We start from the raw sequence: 20,392 nt of genomic DNA, 5'->3' as shown, positions 1-20,392 counted from the left end.
AAAATCTCATGATACAGCATTTATATACGTCCTGTACAACTGTGTGTCTTAAACAGTTCAGGGAAGAAATGCAAATGGATGAAAAAGTCAGGTGAACCAATACTTTCTGTTCATAGAATGTATTTATTGATTATTATAGATATGACATACAAAGGAATTGTCTTGTAATATGCACACATCTGTCTTAATTATATGCTAGCCAATTATTGGTGTGTGTGTATGTGTGTGTTCAGACTAAACCCTTGCCAGATGTCTGATTATCAATATTTAATGTGGTATTGAGGGACTTTTGAAGCTGCATCACAGAATCAGGGATTTAAGATAAGATGTGATTCTCAGAGCCGCCTCGAGGCGAAGCGCCAGTGTTAATCTGCATCCTGCTCCAGTAACATAATGAGATCATCACCTGCGCCAGACAAACATCCAAATGCCAGTCACATTAATGAAGACAGCTGCATTCAAGGTGGAGGGTTTAGAAGATCAAATTGGTGTACAGGGAGATTAGAGTGGATTTATTGTTGGCTGTAATGAAATTGGTTATCAATATTACAATTAAAAATTAAAAAAAAAAATTTTTTTTTTTTTTTACTAATTATAATTTTAGCTAAATTAAAATAAATCTATCTTAAATGAGATAATGAGCTTTGCTTGGATATCAGTAAAATCTGAACACAGGGCTTTGTTTATATTAATTATACAAATAATAATTATTTTTAAATAATAATTCTGTTAGTGAAAAAGTTTTAGGAATGAGGTGCAATATTTTTTATTATTACATTGATATACTATTAAATGATCGACAAAATCAAGAAATATATTCTAAAATAATTTAATTGAAACATTAAAACTTAACTCACCATATTTATAAACAGTAAAAAAAAGTAATGTTTTTTTTACTTATTGTCTCAGAAAGATTGACAAAATTCATAATTATGGCATTTTACAAAACATAATTAATACTTTAGAATTGTGATGTCATAGCTAATTGTGACATCATATGACTTGTGTGGTTAAAGTATGACTTATATTTACTTTCATGGCATTTTGCAGACTTGAACAACTTACAACTTAAGAGTTAAGGGGTAAGGGCCTTGGTCAAGGGCTCAGCAGTGGCAGCTTGGTCGTGCTGGTATTTAAACCTAAGAATTTTCATTCCAGAATCCATTGCCTCAACCACTAAGCTGCTAGCTCTGCCTGCAGTCTAGACCTTACAACATTTGGCGAAAAACACAACAAAGAAAACTCAGAACTGTTGAGTAGTAGAGAATCCTGTATCAGACAAATATAGAACAACATTCCTCTTCCAAAACTTCATCAACTGCTCTCCGCGGTTCCCAGATGTATACAGACAGAAGACGTGATGCTACACATGGCCCTGTCCCAACTTTTTTGAGACATGTTGTAGCCATCAAACTAAAAAATGACTTTATTTTTGCATTAAAATGGTACAGATTTTCAGTTCTTTTATTGTGAATATAATATGGATTTATGAGATTCACAAATCATTGCATTCTGTTTTTATTTACATTTCAAACAGCAACGCAATTATTTTTAAAATTGGGGTTGAAAAACATACAGCATTTTACTGCTTTATTAGAAATACAGTACCTTACTGTTAGAAATGGCTATACAGTAAATACTGTGTGTGTGTGTGTGTGTGTGTGTGTGTGTGTGTGTGTGTGACAGAATACATACGAAATGCAAATTCTCCTGTAAATTATTTCAAGTACATTTTTCTACTTATTATTACTAGGATAAGAATGATGATGATGATGATGATGATGAGGATGATGACATCATTGCAATCACAGCATTACAGTTTTTTTCGGAACGCTCATCTGTTACAAAAACATGTCTTTGTGGTGTGGTTGCCGTCTCTTCCCCCCAGGAGACGACATCCTGAAGGAACGCATCTGTTCAGAAGGAGGTTTCAGGAACCTGCACATGCACCTCACACTCCTGTGGGATGTGAGAAGAATGTAGGAGGAGGAATGTGAAAATAAAAATCCCCCTGGAGCTCCACTGCATGTGTTTCTTCTGCTTCGTTATACAAAAAAATCACCCTTTTGTTTGCAGTAAATGTGAAACAAAGCAATCTGAGTGATTTATAATCGAAGCTTCAGATATTAAAGCTGATGGGGAACGTTATGTGATATGCGATTGTAAAGCTAATGCGTCGTTATGGCAATGTTTTTTTATTTTTTTTTATTTTAAGGTTATTTCTGGAATATTAAAGCCTTAAATTTAAACCTGTTTTTCCCAGAAGAAAAAAATTAAAAATGCACACATCGCTAGTCGTCATGTGACACCTAATAGAAATTATTTCTTTTTGTTTCATTTTTTTTCTTTTTGTATCTATTATTAAACCTTCACATTTCTACAAGATAAAAAAATAATAAATGCTCGTATGGAATATGCATGTATTTCTCCCACTGGGAGAAGGATCTGGAGGAAGAGGAGAAAAAGAAGGTGGAAGAGAAGGAAAATGATGAGGAAGAATGGGAGGAGGATGATAATACGGATGATGATGAGGAGGAAGAGGAAAAGAAGGAGAAGTAGAAAGAGAAGGAGGTAGATGAGGAGTTGAAGGAGAAAAAAGATGAACAAATAAATTGAGGATGTGAAGGAGAAAGTAAGATAAGGAAGATGATGATGAGGGAATAGAGAAGGAAGATGATGAAGAAAAGGAAGAAATGTAGGATGATGAAAAGGTGAAGGAGGAGTGATGATGATGAGGAAGAGAAGGTTATAAAAATAATGGAGGATGAAGATGAGGATGAGAAAAATAAGGATGAGGATGAGAAAGAGGATAAGGAAGGAGAAAGAGTAAAAGAAGTAGATTCCTATTGAGTTTCGGCAGCCTGCACACGGGACACAGAGAAAATGAAAAAGCAAAAGTGGTAATTAATATTGCTATTTAAATATGACATGGTCATAACTCGACACGGGAAATGCTTGCAAATGGACTTTGCTTTTCCATTTGAAATATGACGCTCTCTGTGCGTTCACGAAAGCGAAAACGCAAACGGTAATGCAAGATTTGCAATTGCATTTGGATTATGTCACAATTTATGTGTCCACATGTGGAAAACGCAATTGCAAATACAATTTGATGAATACAATTTGCAATTCCTTTAGAATATTGTCCGGAATATCCTCCATTCTTATTGCAGGAATATTACAGTTTAAAAAAAATAAATAGACGTGAGTTGCGTCTTGGTTGCGCTGATGTGTCTTGATTGACTCCCGATAAGAAGCTTTCTCCCACATTCTCCCTCATTCTCCCGTATTCTCCCACATATTCCCACATTCTCACTCGTTCTACCTTATTTTTTCTCACATATTCCTTCATTCTCCCTCATTCTCTCACTTTCTCCCTCTTACTCCCTCATTCTCCCTCATTCTCTCACTTTCTCCCTCATTCTCCCACATTCTCCCTCGTACTCCCACGCTCTCCCTCATTCTCCCAAATTACATTCTCCAACATTCTCCTCATTCTCTCACATTACATTTTCCAACATTCTCCCTCATTCTCCCACATTCTCCCTCATTCTCTCACTTTCTCCCTCATTCTCCCACATTCTCCCTCATTCTCTCACTTTCTCCCTCATTCTCCCACATTCTCCCTCATTCTCTCACTTTCTCCCTCATTCTCCCACATTCTCCCTCGTACTCCCACATTCTCCCTCATTCTACCACATTCTCCCTTATTCTCCCACGTTCTCCCTCATTCTCCCATGTTCTCCCTCAATCTCCCACTTTCTCCCTCATTCTCCCACATTCTCCCACATTACATTCTCCAACATTCTCCCACATTACATTTTCCAACATTCTTCCTCATTCTCCCACATTCTCCCTCATACTCCCACATTCTCCCTCATTCTCCCACATTTTCCCTCATTCTCCCACATTCTCCCTCATTCTCCCACATTTTCCCTCATTCTCCCACATTCTCCCTCATTCTCCAACATTCTCCCCCATTCTCACGCATGCAGCCTGTTGGAGCAGATCTAGGACACGATGTGTTGAGTCTCCTCTCGACATATTTGTGCTTGGAGGAGCTCTGCAGGGAGCTGGCAGTGTTTCATTGTGGGATCGTGCAGAGTCAATCCGAGTATCACAAATGCCACACAAACATCTTGTCATATCCGTGTGGCTGCTGATCTTCTGGCATGGAAACGTCTTCAATAAAAATGACTGCTTAAGAAATAAAATAGACTTCTTTCTATATCATAATAATAATAATAATAATAATAATAATAATAATAATAATAATAGGAATAATATAAGAATATATTTTCTTCACTTCACACACACACACACACACACACACACACACACACACACACACACACACGCACCACTGTACTTCTGCAGCCAAACCATACAATACTGTGTAGGAAGGACATAACATGCACACATGCAGGTAGTTAGTTTGAAAGAGGCAGATGGGTGGTATGGAGATAAATTATCTGATGTGGCGACCCCTAATTCAAGCAGCTGGTAAAAAAAAAAATTGTTGTAATATTTCTTGTATATATAACAGTGCTTTATTTGTTTGCATTCATGTAAAGGGGTAGTGGAGCACTAATAAAATAAAATAATAAATAAAATAATAAAATAAATATGCAGGAATAGACAATGTCCAATGAAGTTTTGCTTCTGGAAAAATAATTTCATGCTAATCAGCTGCGATGGAAACGTGTAGTACTTTAATAAGGAGGTAGAATTGCATTTCAGAAATTCAGTGAAACAAATGTGTCGTTCTACTCTATTTACTGTAAATATATGTGATACTGTCAGTGTATCCACCAGCCACACCTTCCCCAGAACCACCCATCCCTCCTAGCAGCTCTCCATCCTACTAACTACACACACCTGACATTCATCAGCTTTTTTTCCGTTTAGTCTGGAGAACATCTTGGAAACTCATTGACTACATACTTTGGATTAACCTGTAGATTTACTATCACTCTGTGGATTACCTTGTGGATTTACCTTGTGGATTTATCTTGGATTGTTTATATCATCGTTCTGAACCTTTCGGTGGAGTTATCTGAGTTCAGGTGAATGAAGTCTGTTGTGTTTTGCTGCCTTTTCCTTTTTTTTATTAATAAACCTCTGTTCTGTCGAACTTCGGTTTCCATACGTTCTTCCAGCCTAACAGATACATAGAGTATAGGGACAAAAGTTTCAGGACATATGACTGTTCCAGCCATACTGGAACTGTTACCAAAACTGTATGGAACGGCCTGCTCAGTCACTACACCTAAATCCTATTAAACTGCTCTGGGATGAAAGAAGAACACCTTTGGCAGGTTTTACATGAGGCATGACAAAGTATTTCAGCTGAATGTGTAAGAAAGAGCTGTCCAGATGCCAAAAGTGTGCAAAGTTGTTCTTTATGATACTTTTTAATGTAAAAAGTGGAACAACTGTACAAAAAAAAAAAAGTTTCATCAAAACCATCCTAAGGCATCCTGAGGTTGCGCCAGCTCCAGTCACATCCCACCTCATGAAGATTGTGGACCTTTAAAGAAGTAGATGTTGACACCGCAAACATCCCGAACCATCTAGAGACGTACCAGTGCCATTTGGATTCCACCTTATGTAGATTTTATACATTGGACCTCTTTTGAGTGTTTAAAGGCTCTGGCATGGAGAAGCTTGTGTTGGATCTGGGATGATATCAAATGTTGAGCTATTTTATGAGTTGTTCAGTAGCTCCTGGTTCCATAATCTTAACTGACTGTATAAGACTGTAGAAAGGACATTACTCATAATCTTACATTAGAGTGTTCATGTTAGTTCTCACTCTCCAGTGTTTTGTTTTGCTGTAAAGATTTATAATCGCACTCTTGATGTCACCCAAATGAGGATGGGTTCCCCTTTTAAATCTGGTTCCTCTTAAGTTTTATTCCTCATTACATCTAAGGAAGTTTTTCCTTGCCACAGTCGCCACGGCTGCTCATCAGCGATAAATACACATTGCTCACCTTAACTGTTAAATTATGTGAAGCTGCTTTGAGACAATGTCGTGTTGTGAAAAGCGCTATAGAAATAAACTTGACTTAACTTTAAGCAACTTCTAGAGGGTAACAGCTACAAGCAACAAATATTTAAATCAATAGGACGCTTGCAGTGTTCACAGTGCTGTTCTTACAGCAGTTCCTGTTGAAACAGGCAATGCATGATGGCAGAAATCTGATTGGATAGAAACATGAACTAAAAATTACACAGTGACACAGTGCATCCGAGAAAGACACAGTTAAAAGGATTAGATATTATTGGGTAAAATATATAATATATTAATAGGTAATTCAATGATTCTAATAAACTTTAGGCCAGCAGAGAAGGCCTTGCTGGCCCTGGCAGCCCACCACTCATGTATTCTGCAATATGATCGGTCTACTGGATAATTCCATGAATGTAATGAATATGCAGTGTGTGTATGAGGATGTAAAAAGGAAATAGAAAGGCTGTAACATTTATATTTATGCATTTCGTGAACACTTTTTTTCCCTCCACACTGAGCAAATGAAGGTTATGCGTTTTTGCTCAAGGCATCCCTCTGCTCTCCCTCTGTAAAAGCCTGCACTGAGTCACCGCTTTGTTAAGTATTCTGATTTAGTAACTAATAAAGCGACAGCACCGTGTTTGAGGACAGAGAAGGAAGAGCTCAAGCGTCAAACTGTCTCTGGATCATCAAACATCGCCGGTGGTCTTTGGGAAGACACTTCCTGACGCCTACGATCGAAACTAACTCAAACAGCCATCTGCTTTCTGCTTGAAGCAGCCTCTTAGCCTGTTACCCACTGATCCTGCATCTGTCCCGACATGCCCAATCAAATACCTCACAATATACAAACCTGGAATGTTAATGTGGTGCTGAGAAAGCAGCCTGGGATAATAATTATAATGTAATGGATACACATAAAATGTAAAGACAAAAAAGAGCAAGATGCATGTTTGGTCAAAGAGCTACTAATACTATTATTACTACTAATAATATTGATATGAATAATAATACTAGTGATACTACATTTACTTTACTACTAAAAATATTACTACTACAACTACTCCTTATAATAATGATACAAATACTAAAAATAATTAAACATCTTTTGTTACTACTATTCCTAATAATATTTTTACAACCACTACAAGAATGAATACTACTAGTAACATTACTACCACAACCAATACTAGTGCTATTACTGCTACTAGTTCTGATACTAATTACTAATATTTCTTATATAAAAAAAACAGCTACTACTGCTACTACTACTGCTCTACTATTCGTTTTAATATCACTGCTACAACATCTATTACTACTAATAAAACATCTCCAGGTTACGTATGTACTGGCGCTACACCATAACAACACTTTTCCACGCTCTGAATCACTTGTGTAATCAGTCCAATGAAAAGCAAGGCATCATCAGCGGGGTGACATCACGACCAGGAAGCTATAAAAAGCACATGGGGTGAAGCCGGCGCTAGCGTCTGTTTGTTTATGTGTGTATGTCTCGATGGTAAGTGGTAAATGTCAGAGAATAATATATATAAAAAGAAAATGAAGGCAAGCGAAGAAACTTTCCGGGTGTGGCTTGCCTGGGAGTGGTACCCTAGGTCCTCATGGTTCTGGCCTTGCTTTTTCTGAGGCAGACCATTGGGCCAGATCCTAGGGTTCGCAGATGGACCTTGCAGAGGGTTTCGAGATGGGCTTGTCCCTATCTCCAACCTCACGAAAGCACTTTGGGGCTTTGTTCTCTGCGATATTGAAGTCAAGGAGGTTATGGAGGTTGTAACATGTACTGTTGCCAAACTTAAAATAACTTGTCCAGCTCATGAACAGAAAGTGCTTTTACCCAGTAAACTAGATTAGCGCTTTCTGACACCCATTTCCGTGTTGGAGTCTTCCTTTCTTTTCCGACCTGCACACAGAGGTGTTCCGGTCATGGGTTAAGCCTTTTTCAGCCCGCCCCTTTACCCTCAGTTCCATTATGTATTCGCACATCATGAGAAAAGGAAGAACATGTGTATGAGACACTACCCATGAAGCCCCTTCACAATATTTCAACACTCATGGGTAAAGCTTATGCTTCGGCAGGTCAAGCTGCTGCGTCCCTGCACACCATGGCGGTGCTTCAGATCTGAGGACTGGTTTAACATGCTAGATCTAAAGGATGCATACTTTTATGTATCTATCCTACCTTCTTACAGGAAGTTCTTGAGGTTCACTTTTGGGGGCAAAGCTTACTAATATCTGGTTCTTGCCCTCTCTACCCGTACCAACACAAAATAGGTAGATGCGACTATGGTTCCCGAAGGTCTCAGGGCATCTGCATCCACAACAACATTGACGATTGGTTAAGCTCAATCAGTGCAGTTGGCGGTCCGGCATTAATATGTCATTCTTACCCACATGAAGGTGTTGGGGTTTTGGCTGAATGCCCAGAAGAGTGTGCTTTCTCTATTACAGAAAACCACCTATCTTGGTCGCATTTGGAATTTGACTACTTTGTGCTTGCAGCTTTCCCCTTCTCACATTGTGGCCATCTTCACGGCCGTCAGGAAGGTCAGAGAAAGGCAGCCTTTTACTGTCAAGCAGTTCCAGAAACTGCTAGGGCTTATGGCAGCTGCTTCCAGTGTTAATCTATTTGGCCTGCTGTAAATGAGATACCTTAAGTGGTGGCTTAGGACCCGTGGGTTCTCACAGTGGCGGCAATCCCCTCTGCACCAACAAGATCATGCAGCAATGCCTTTGTGCCTTAGATGTTTGGAGAGATCCAGGGTTTCTATCACAAGACTGGGAGTCCCCAGTCACCACATAACCCTAATGACGGATGCATCCCTCACAGGGTGGGGAGCGATCATGAGTGGTTGCTCTGCCCGTGGTCTGTGGGAAGGGCCCTACCTACTTTGGCACATTAACTGGCTAGAGATGCTGGCTAGAGATTCCAGCATTAAAGCATTTCTTTTGACTACATCAACCATCAAGGAGGTCTGCGTTCATGCTCCCTGTGCAGGCTGGCACACCAGATCCTCATTTGGGCCCAGGGAAAACTCCTCTCATTGAGAGCAGTTCACATCCCAGGTCAGTTGAACAAGGCAGCAGACACCCCTGCAGAGGTTGAGACCTAGGGAATAGCGGCCCCCAATTGCCAGGGATAAAGGAGTGTGAGCCAACCGGGCAGTGGACTAAATCCACTAGCAGAACAGATGCCACCTGGTGGCATACGACCTCCTTGTGGAGGGAGCTCTGGAGTGAAGAATGGCCTCTACCACCTCGGTGGAGAGACCAGAACCTCAGGACACAGCCTGAGTTAAAGAGGCTGTGTCCGTGCCTGAGAGGTGACAGCTCAGAGGTTCTGGTCTCTCCACCGAGGTGGTAGAGGCCATTCTTCACTCCAGAGCTCCCTCCACAAGGAGGTCGTATGCCACCAGGTGGCATCTGTTCTGCTAGTGGATTTAGTCCACTGCCCGGTTGGCTCACACTCCTTTATCCCTGGCAATCTCTGGGCAGAGACCCTATAAGAACGCGTTTTCTTCGTGGCATTCCGAGGCCCCCGGTATGACCTAGAGTGCCTGGGTGGGACCTGGCCATCGTTTTGGGGGCTCTGTCTGAGTCCCCCTTCAAGCCTCTAGCTGAGGCATCTTGGAGGCACCTTTCCATCAAGAACGCATTCTTGTTGGCCATCTGCTCTATTAAGAAAGTAGGGGATCCTTCTTCCTGGAGTTTACCACAGGTATAGCTAGTGCCTTCCTGTACCCCTGTATGGGTTACATCCCTAAGGTGCCCTGGGTTGTCCCACAACCTGTAAGATTACCTCCTCCATTCCAGGCCCCAGACCAGGAAAAAATAAACTGGCTCTGTCCGGTGAGCGCACTGGACACCTACGTCCACAGGACGAGTCCTTAAAGAAAGACTTATCTGGTGCTCGTCTGCTATGGCCCTCCCAGGAGAGGCCTCCCTGCTAATAAGCAGACTCTAAAAAGGTGAGAAAGGAGAGGCTAAAGTTGGATGACATCTTGTCAGTAAGGAGAGCTAAATCCAAATTTAAATTATGAATGAAAAAAGGTCTCAACCCTCAGGAGCCCAATTCAGAAAAAATAGGAAGGAAGTAGGTGTGAAATATGCTAAAGATAAAGGTGTGTATGCAGCTCTATCACTCATCTGGTTATGAGGATAGTAAAGGATAATGCATTTAATGAATTAGGCTAATAACTGTATATCACTTACGGTATATTGTGTTGCCTAATATGCTTTTATGCATAGAGCAACAATATTTCCTTTAGCTTGCACAACATTATTATTTATAGTATGTAGTTTTATATAATGTGTGTAGCAAAAAAACATTTACAGCCAAACTGGTCTAATCGGATTGTAGTTAAACAGCACTTATTGATTTGGTTCCCTTTAATTGAGGTGATGTCATAAAGGTTTTCTCTGATTGTACTGAATAGGTCCTAAACTGTGTTCAGTGAGGGAGAATCTACAGTGCAGTTTTAAAAGCTAATTTAGATTAGCCTATAAGAATTGAGATGTTTTTTGTATCTTCTGGTTACAACTAGCCAAGGAGTTGTTTGGTTCTTGGAGGAAGATTATAGCCATAATAAATCATAGTACTTGATACTTTAGTACATTTGAAGGCAAATACTTTTGTACTTTTACTCAAGTGAAAGTTTAAAAGGAGCACTTTTACTTTTACTGGAATCAAATTTTACCTTCTGTATCTCTACTTTTGCTGAACTTCATGCTTTGTATACAACAACTATTACAACTACTACTACTGCTCCTACTACTATTCTACTACTTGTACTGATATTACTGCTACTCAACTACTACTACTAATATTACTTTTTTGGTAATATTGCCAAAACTACTATAACACCTATTACTATTAAGAATGATACTGATTTATAAAAATAATAATAGTAATTATACTACTTTTACTCTACTATTAGTACTATTATTTTTACCAATAAAACGCCAAAAACGTTAACTACTTCTACTATTACTACTACCACCACCACTACTCTTACTATTTCTACCACCTATACAATTAACACTACTACTATTACTATTACTACTGTTTCTACTACTATTAATATTACTACTACTACTACTACTACTACTACTACTCTTAACATTGATAATACAGTTGCTTTACTACTATCAATATTACTACTACTACTATTACCATTAATACTACTGTTGTCTACTACTATCAATATTACAACAACTACTACTACTACTACTACTACTACTACTAATAATATGTTTGCTTTGCTACTATCAATATTACAACTACTACTACTACTATTGCTACTACTACTACTGCTACTACACTAGTATTATCAGAACAACTCCTTCTATTGCTCCTACTACTTAATTACTCTTTTTACTAACACTCTACAGCAACACCTACTACTAATTTAACAACAACTACAACTACTTATACATAATACTAATGATACAAGTACTGATAATACTTTTGCTTTACTACTATTATTATTAAAGTTCATCCACTACTACTTATAATGATAATAATATTTCTACCACCATTACATCAAATACAACTACTACTACTATTACTACCACTACTATTACTACTAATACTGATACCACTGCTACTGTTTTACTACTAACACTACTATAACACCTCCTTCAACATTAACAACTATTACTACTAATGATAATACATACAAGTACAGATACTACTGTTTTTTTTTTTTTTCCTTTGTCATTAATAGATCTGTAGTGTAATTTGAGGAATATACAAATAATTTTAAGCTTTAAAACATAAAACTGCATCACAAGAAATTTAATATCTGAATGCTCTCTGAAAGCACTGTATTATTTTCTCCATATTTTTTGGCACTATATTGGCATTAAGCTGCTGTTTTCACTTTTAAATCCATTGAGTGTGTTTTACGATGCTTTGGCACAAAAGTGAGAGCTGTAGATAAAAAAAAAGGATGGGTTGGACAGTCCTGTCTATCAGGAGAAAAAACAGCATGGGCTGATGATCATTTTATTACACTTGAACAGGAACAACAAAATTGTGTCCCTCCAGGGGCGTTACTAATTCACACCATGATCGATACAGCAAATAAACAATCCAGTCGCAGTAAATTGGTTTCATCTACTGGATTGTCGCTGAAATGCACGAGAAAATATATAAACACAATATAGAGACAAAAATGCGATAAAGCTGCAGAAGAGAGAACAATGGTCAGATTATAAGATCCTTGACAAAACATTAGGCAAAACAACTCAGGTGTTACGGTTGAATAGACAATGCTACAATAAATAGAATGTGTGCATGTGTTTGTGTGTGCAGCTGTGGTAAGCTCTTATTATAGAAACATAAATATAAATGCTATAAAAAAAATTGCATGAACACTTTCTGCAGTGGTTGAATACATAAGGAATGATGACTCTGTTAGAAGAAAATACCATCAGTGAAAAGGTGGGGTGATGCAGGAAAGTTACTGTTACTTTAACAATGTTTATTCTTTTACTACAGTAGTACCTTCTTAGGTGTTTTATTGTTATTAGGCCAAGATCAATAACTAACAAAACTACCACTTCCACTACTATTGTTACTAACTCTAATAAAAATACTAGTAATTACAAACAGTAGTTTACACTACTGTTTAACTACTACTAGTACTATTAAAACAACTATTATTACTATTACTACAGTACTAATATTATAACAAGTTTAATTACTACTACTACTAATATTACAACAAATATTACTACTATTGCTTATACTACTACTACTACTTATACTACTTCTTATACTACTACTATTACAACCAATATTACTACTACTACTACTACTACTTATACTACAACTACTACTACTTTTACAACCAATATTACTACTACTACTACTACTTATACTACAACTACTACTTATACTACTTCTTATACTACTACTATTACAACCAATATTACTGCTACTAGTACTACTTTTACTACTACAATTACAACCAATATTAGTACTACTATAACTACTACTACTACTACTACTATTACAACAAATATTACTACTAATACTGCTATTACAACCAATATTACTGCTACTACTACTACTAATATTACTACTATTACAACAAATATTACTTCTACAACTACTACTACCACTTATACCACTAATATTACAACAAATAAAACTACTGTTAATACTACTACTAGTACTTATACTACTTATATTACTGCTATTACAACCAATATTACTGCTGCTACTACTACTAATATTACTACTATTATAAACAAATATTACTATTACTACTATAACAACAAATATTACTACTTTTACACCAACTCCTCATCCTCCTACTGGAAATAATACTAATAAGAATACTATTGTTACCATACTTTTTATTACTTATATTAATCTTAGTGCCGATTCTACTGTTACTCTACTAATAATAATATTACTATCACTACTAATAATACTAATACTAATTTTACACCTTTACTATTAATATTAGTACTACAAGTGCAGCAGCTGCTACTACTACTGCTATTAATGCTAGTACTGACACATAAATGTTGATTTATGTGTAAATCAACATTTGTAAAGTTTTAAATGATTATTGCAGATGGCAAATTGACAAGCATAATAAAATCTATATAAAATATAATATAACATTGTTTTGACAATTTTTGTTTTACAGACATTTTGTTCAGTTGTGAAGATACAAGCATCTAGAAATATATAATTTATTTAATTTTGTATAATGATTAAATTATATGCATTGCAAAAGTAATCATACTCTATTAAATATTTCCACATTTTGTTACATTATAACCATAAATTTAAATGTATTTTATTAGGATTTTATGTGAAGGACCAACACAAAGCATCACATAATTGTGAAGTGGAAGGAAAATTATACATGGTGTTAAAGTTTTTTACAAATAAAAATCTGAAAATGCATTTGTTTTTAGCCCCTTTACTCTGATACCCCTAAATACAATCCAGTTCAATCAACTGCCTTCAGAAGTCACCCAATTAGTAATTAGAGTCACCTGTGTATACTTAAATCCAGTATAATTACAGCTGTTCTGTGAAAGCCTCAGAGGTTTGTTAGACAACATTAGTGAGCAAACTCTATCATGAAGACTAAAGAACACACCAGGCAGGTCAGGGATAAAGTTGTGGAGAAGTTTGAAGCAGGGTTAGGTTATGAAAACATATCCCAAGCTGGGGAAAACTGCTAACCTACCAAAACATGGCCGTTCACCTAAACTGACAGGTTGGGCAAGGAGAACATAGATCCATTAAGCAGAACCATGGTAACTCTGGAGGAGCTGCAGAGATCCACATCTCAGGTGAAAGAGTCTATGTGGTAGAAAACAACTATTAGTCATGCACTCCACCAGCCTGGCTATTATGGAAGAGTGGCATGAAAAAAGCCATTGTTGACAAAAAAGAATAAGAAGTGCCATTTGCAGTTTGCCACAAGCCATGTAGGGAACACAGCAAATATGTGGAAGAAGGTGCTGTGGTCAGATGAGACCAAAATTGAACTTTTTTGGCCTACATGTAAAACGCTATGTGTGGTGGAAGCCTATCACTGCACATCAGCCTAAACACACCATGCCCACCATGAAACATGGCGGTGGCAGCATCATGCTTTGGGGATGCTTTTCTTCGGCAGGAATAGGGAAGCTGGTCAGAGTTGATGGGAAGATGGAGCTAAATACAGGGTAATGCTTGAAAAAACCTATTAGAGGCTGCAAAATGACTTGAGACTGGGGCAGAGGTTCACGTTCCAGCAGGACAATGACCCTAAACATACAGCCAGAGCTACAATGGAATGGTTGAGATCAAAGCATATTCATATGTTAGAATGGCCCAGTCAAAGTCCAGACCTAAATTCTATTAAGAATCTTTGGCAAAACTTAAAAATCTCTTTTGACAGGCGTTCTCTATCCAAACAGATTAAACTAGAGCAATTTTGCAAAGACAAATGGGCAGAAATTACAGTCTCTAGATGTGCAAAGCTGGTAGAAACATACTCAGAAAGACTTGCAGCTGTAATTGCAGCGAAAGGTGGTTCGACAAAGTATTGACTCAGGGCAGCGGAATATATATGTTTGCCACACTTTTCTGATTTTTATTTGTGAAAAGATCTTTAACAATATGTATAATTTTCCTTCCACTTTACAATTATGCAATACTTTGTGTTAGTCTATCACATAAATTCCGAACAAAATACATTTAGTTTAGTGGTTATAACGTGACAAAATGTGGAAATATTTAAAGGGGAATGGATACTTTTGCAATGCATTGTATGCATAAATTAAATGTACAAAAATGTAAAACAAGCATTTGAACAAAGTAAAGTCACAGTACATAACATTTTGTACTACATTTGTAATAGACAAATGCTTTAAAAAGAGAATAGAATGAAACACAGCAAACTAACAGGCTTGATTAAAAAGAAAGGTTTTTTTTGAGTAAAAAATACGCATTGGTGTACAAATGCATAAGCATTCACTGAAAACCACAACAGCGACTAAAAATGTAATCGGTTACTGCAGCTGTTATTTGCTGCTTTTAAATTTAGTGTTTGTTTAACCCAGCCATTAGGGTTGCACAAGCCAGTGCTCTTAGTGCCGGCCCCAAGGCCAAATAAATGGGGAGAGTTGCGTTAGAATGGGCATCCAGAAGTGGAGGAGAGTAAATGTTGGTACTATGACTGGTAAAGGGAGAGCGTAAGATGATAGGTTGAAGTGGAAAAAGGTAGATATGTTATATGTTTAGGAGACCAAGTGGAAAGGAAGTAAGACCAGGAACATTGGTGGGGTTAAACTGAGGTGTGGATGGAAAGAGAAATGGTGTAGAGGTGATTCTGAAGGAAGAGTACAGTAAGATTGTAGTGGAGGTGAAGAGAGTTTCTGAATTCTGAATTTAAAGGGGTGATGATAAATGTCATCAGTGCTTATGCTCCACAAGTTTGTTGTGAGATGAAGAAGAAAAACTTCTGGAGTGAGTTAGATGAAGTGGTGAAAAGTGTACCTAGGAAAAAAGTTTGGTGCTTGTGGCAGACTTCAATGGGCATGTTGGTGAGGGGAACAGAGGTGATGACAAGGTAGGTATGGCCTGAAAGAGAGGAATGTGGAATAGCAGATGGTGGTAGATTTCTTTAAAAGGAACAACAGACTGGTTCAAGGTAAAGGTGGGACTGCATCAAAGATCGGCTCTGAGCCCTTTCCTGTTTGCAGTGGTGATGGACAGGTTGATGGATGAGGTCAGACAGGAGTCTCCATGGACTATGATATTTGTAGATGATATTGTTATTTGTGGTGAGAGTAGGGAGCAGGTTGAAAATAGCCTGGAGAGGTGGCGGTACATGCTGGAGAGAAGGGGAATGAAAGTCAGTAGGAGTAAGACAGAGTACATGTGTGTGAATGAGAAGGAAGACACCGAAGTGATGTGATTGCGGGGAGAAAGGAAAGGAGTTAGTGAAAGTGAATGAGGTTAGGTATGTGGGGTCAACAGTGCAAATTAATGGAGAGTGTGTTAAAGAAGTGAAGAAAAGTGTGCAGGCAGGTTGAAGTGGGTGAAGAAGAGTGATAGCAGGAGTGATTTGTGATAGAAGGGTTTCTGTGAGAGTGAAAGAAAGTTTATAGGACTGTGGTGAGACAGGATTTGAAACGTGTTTATTAGACAGACAGCGCATGTAGGATGTTTTGGGGACAAATTGATAGAGGCCCTTTTGTGAACACGGGGTATATCGGTAGGAGAATACTGTGGATGGAGCCACCAGGAAGTAGGAAAAGAAGAAGGCCAGGCAGGAGGTTTATGGATGTAGTGAAGGAAGGCATGAAGATAGTTGGTATGAAAAGAGACAGATGTAGAGGTCAAAGCAGTATGGAGACAGATGTTCCGCCCTAACGAGACCAGGCGAAAGAAGAAGAAGAATTATAAGAAAATTTAGTGTTTGTTTGCACCGTTTTGATTAAATCCATCCCTATGTCACGAGCTAGGTGATTGCGCAACCTGATGCTCATGAGTCACAAATGAACAGATCTAGTGTGACTGTCCCGAAGTTAGCAAACAAACAGTTTACGCAATAGCACTTTATGAATCTATATCATTTTCAGTTGACAAGGATATACAGTTTTTGCTTACTGTGCTGATGTTTCGCCTTCATTCATGACAGAACTTTTTCCTCCTGCTGGTTGACCTGTATTCTCCACCATTTCGCAAGCAGTTGTGTTATCTTGCCATCATGCTAAACCACAACTTGAGCAGCCCAACTAATCTAAATAACTGCGTTTGTTGACAATACATTTTTATTATTGATTATTATTACCATTAGTTGTTGCAGCCCTAATGTATATAAATATGACTCCACCCCTTAGGGGATTATTCTGCCCTAATACAGTCAGAGAAATGCTAAGTAGGGTGCCGCTCCCTTATTGGATATCAATGACAAACTTGATTTGCATTTTCTGTTGGTGACATTTCAGTAGCAGAGGAGGAAATTGAGGTCTTGTTAGGCTCAGTGTTGGAGACTACAGAAGCTGATGAACTGTCACATATTTGATCAGTGATTTCAGCGAGGTCTGTGAATGTGCTGCCACCACTTAACAACTGATCAGTATGTCTTCTCTATGAAAGCAGTTCTCATGTCTTCTCTATGAATCAATTCTTCTCTATGGAAGCAGTTTTGACTTTATTTGACACTGGACCCGGCTGGGCCTCCACAGTGGCCGGGACCCATTTTGGATCACAACCATAGTTCTGAGCTAGTACAGGTGAGCCTGTCGAAAATTTTCTGTCTTTGGCTCGAAGTTTCCATTGCTTTTTGTTGTAGGACAGTTTCTTTGAGTGTGGCTAGTTTAAGTAGCTTTAAGCTTGTCTTGAGTTTACTATTGAATGACAAGTAAGCCAGTGGCACATTGGTAGTTGCTTGTGAACTACTACGATAACACAGCAAGAAGTTATGTAGAAATTGTTGAAATGTGCCTGTCTGGGAGAACAGGTTTCTGAACAAAGATTTCTGCTTTGTTATGTCCATTTGTTGTTGGCTAGGAGAAATGTGGCCATCTCGTGAGATGTAACTGGGGGCCATTTTTTGAGACCAACTGTACTGTAGGTACTGAAACATTTCTCCCAGTTTTTTAATAGTTATTTCAGCTACGGTAGATTTCATTATAGCTACCTCAGGCCACTTACTGTGTGCATCAATGACAACTAACAGCATTTTTTCCTTGATTGAGACTCCAAAATCAACATGAACGTGATGCCATGGTTTATCAAGACATATTCCCAAGTGTAAAGCGGTGCCAGTTGAGATACATTGCGCATGCTCTGACATGATGTACATGTTCTTGCTTTTTCCCCAAATTGTCTGTCTACTCCTAGCCACCAGAAGTAACTCCTGGCAATTTTTTTCATGCAGACTATTCCGCAGTGTCTCAAAAGCAACTGTTTCCGCACAGATTTGTGCAAATCTGATGGAATAATCACTCTTTTTCCCCACAGCAAACAGCCTGACTGCACTGAAAGTTCATGACGTTGAATGATTAATGGTTTAAGCTCCGGGCCATCGCACTCCTCTTTTCCTGTCATAACAATATCCCTGACTTTGGACAGGAAATGGTTGTTACTCGGGCCCTTTCCACCTAAATAGAAAAGAAGATTTTAGCCACCTTTGTCCATTTTACTTTGTCAGCGAGAGGTAATCTGGACAAACTATCCACATTTCCATGCAATTCTGACTTCTGGAACTTGATGTCATATGGTAGGTGTGAGCAGATAATAAAGCAAATCTTTGCATCCTACTAGCAGAAAAAGAGGGAATGCATTGGTGGGGCCAAAGATTGCTGTGAGTGTGAGTGATCAGTCAGCAGCATGAACTCTCTTCCAAAAATGTACTTAAAAAACTTGCGCAATCCGTAAACAACGCTCAATGCTTCACACTCTGAGCATAGTTTTCTTCGGCTTTGCTCAGACAAATCGAAGCGAATGCAATTAACTTCTCTTTTGGCATAATGTGCGATAAACCAGCTCCAACACCATATGAAGAAGCATCACAGGCTAACTAAATTGGAAGTGCAAGGTCAAAATGAGTGAGAGCCTTTAAATTTAATAGAGCGTCTTCCGCTTTTTAGACTCTTAGCATTCAGGGTTCCACTTCCAATTATTCTCATGACACAACGATTTGTGCAGGGGTTAGAGTTGTTTGGAATGAATCGCCTGTAATAATTAGTAAGGCGAGGAAAGATCGCAGCTGGATGATATTTTAGGCTCTGGAGCCTACACTATTCCTTTGACCTTGGATGGGGACGTGTGCAGTGCAGACCAGTGGCATCAATTACATGCACCAAGTACTAGATTGAAGAAGAAAAAATTTATATTTATCATTGCGTACTCTTAATCCAACCTCTTTCAGTGTCTTCAGAGTAAAGTCCAGGTGCTGCAAGTGTGACTCTTCATCAGTGCCAGTAACAAGAATGTGATCAGAGTAACACACGACTCTTAGTAGCCCCAGCAGAATTTGGTCCATTGCTCGCTGAAAAAGGGGATGGGCCGACAATTCTAAATTTTAAGCGTTTGTACTTAAATAGGTGAGTGTTGATGGTGAGAAAATTCTCTCTACTGTTCCTCCACATGCATCTGCAAGTATGCTTGGTTAAGATCAATTTTAGTAAATTTTTGTCCTTCAGTCATTCCAGCAAAAATGTCATTAACCTGAGGCAAAGGGTATCATTCTGTAGACAACACTAGATCTACAGTGACTTTGAAGTCCTCAAAGATCCTTATGCCTTCATCTTTCTTTAACAATAGGTGTTGCCCACTTGCTCACACTGACTGGTTAGAGCACACCATCCTTCACAAGTTCATCTAAGCTCACCTCAACCTTTTAAGTGGGTTTGAGTGCATATGGCAGAGGCCGGGCATTAAAGAATTTTGTCTGGCTTCCTTGTTCAAAAGCTTATTTCACCTTGATTCCTTCCATGTTGCCTAATTCCTGTTTGAATGTCACTATGTTTTTAAAGAATGCCCTTTAAATCCAGTTTTTAGGGCTCATCAGGTGTATTGCCTGCCACTTCACCTTAAGTTGCTCCAGCCAGGAAGGTTCCATTAATAAGGGGAATCTCCAAAGACAACACATACAGTGACTTTATTGCTCACTTTAGCTGCACCAGTGTCGATTTCATTTTACTGGCTGTCCTTCTAGCAGTGTGCTGACACTTTAAGCCTTTGCTCTACCTGTGACAGTGAGTACTTGTAAAGAAAGTTTGTCATCTAATGTATCAGTCAGTAACCTCTTTGTTTTCCTGTTCAACTATAAATATCTGTTTCTTTTGTTTCCTTTTGGAAGCTGTTTTCTGCTGCATTTTTTATTT

The 20,392-nt window shown here is 38.4% G+C and overlaps 1 pseudogene; it reads left to right on the top strand.

The window, feature by feature from the left end:
- Window positions 1-2,757: 2,757 nt before the first annotated feature.
- The window catches only part of LOC124392053, a 90,901-nt pseudogene continuing 73,266 nt past the window's right edge, over window positions 2,758-20,392 (top strand).

This window comes from Silurus meridionalis, chromosome 10 (genome assembly GCF_014805685.1).
Source record: "Silurus meridionalis isolate SWU-2019-XX chromosome 10, ASM1480568v1, whole genome shotgun sequence".
Classification (NCBI taxonomy): Eukaryota; Metazoa; Chordata; class Actinopteri; order Siluriformes; family Siluridae; genus Silurus; species Silurus meridionalis.
This window is presented reverse-complemented; position numbering and strand designations above follow the sequence as displayed.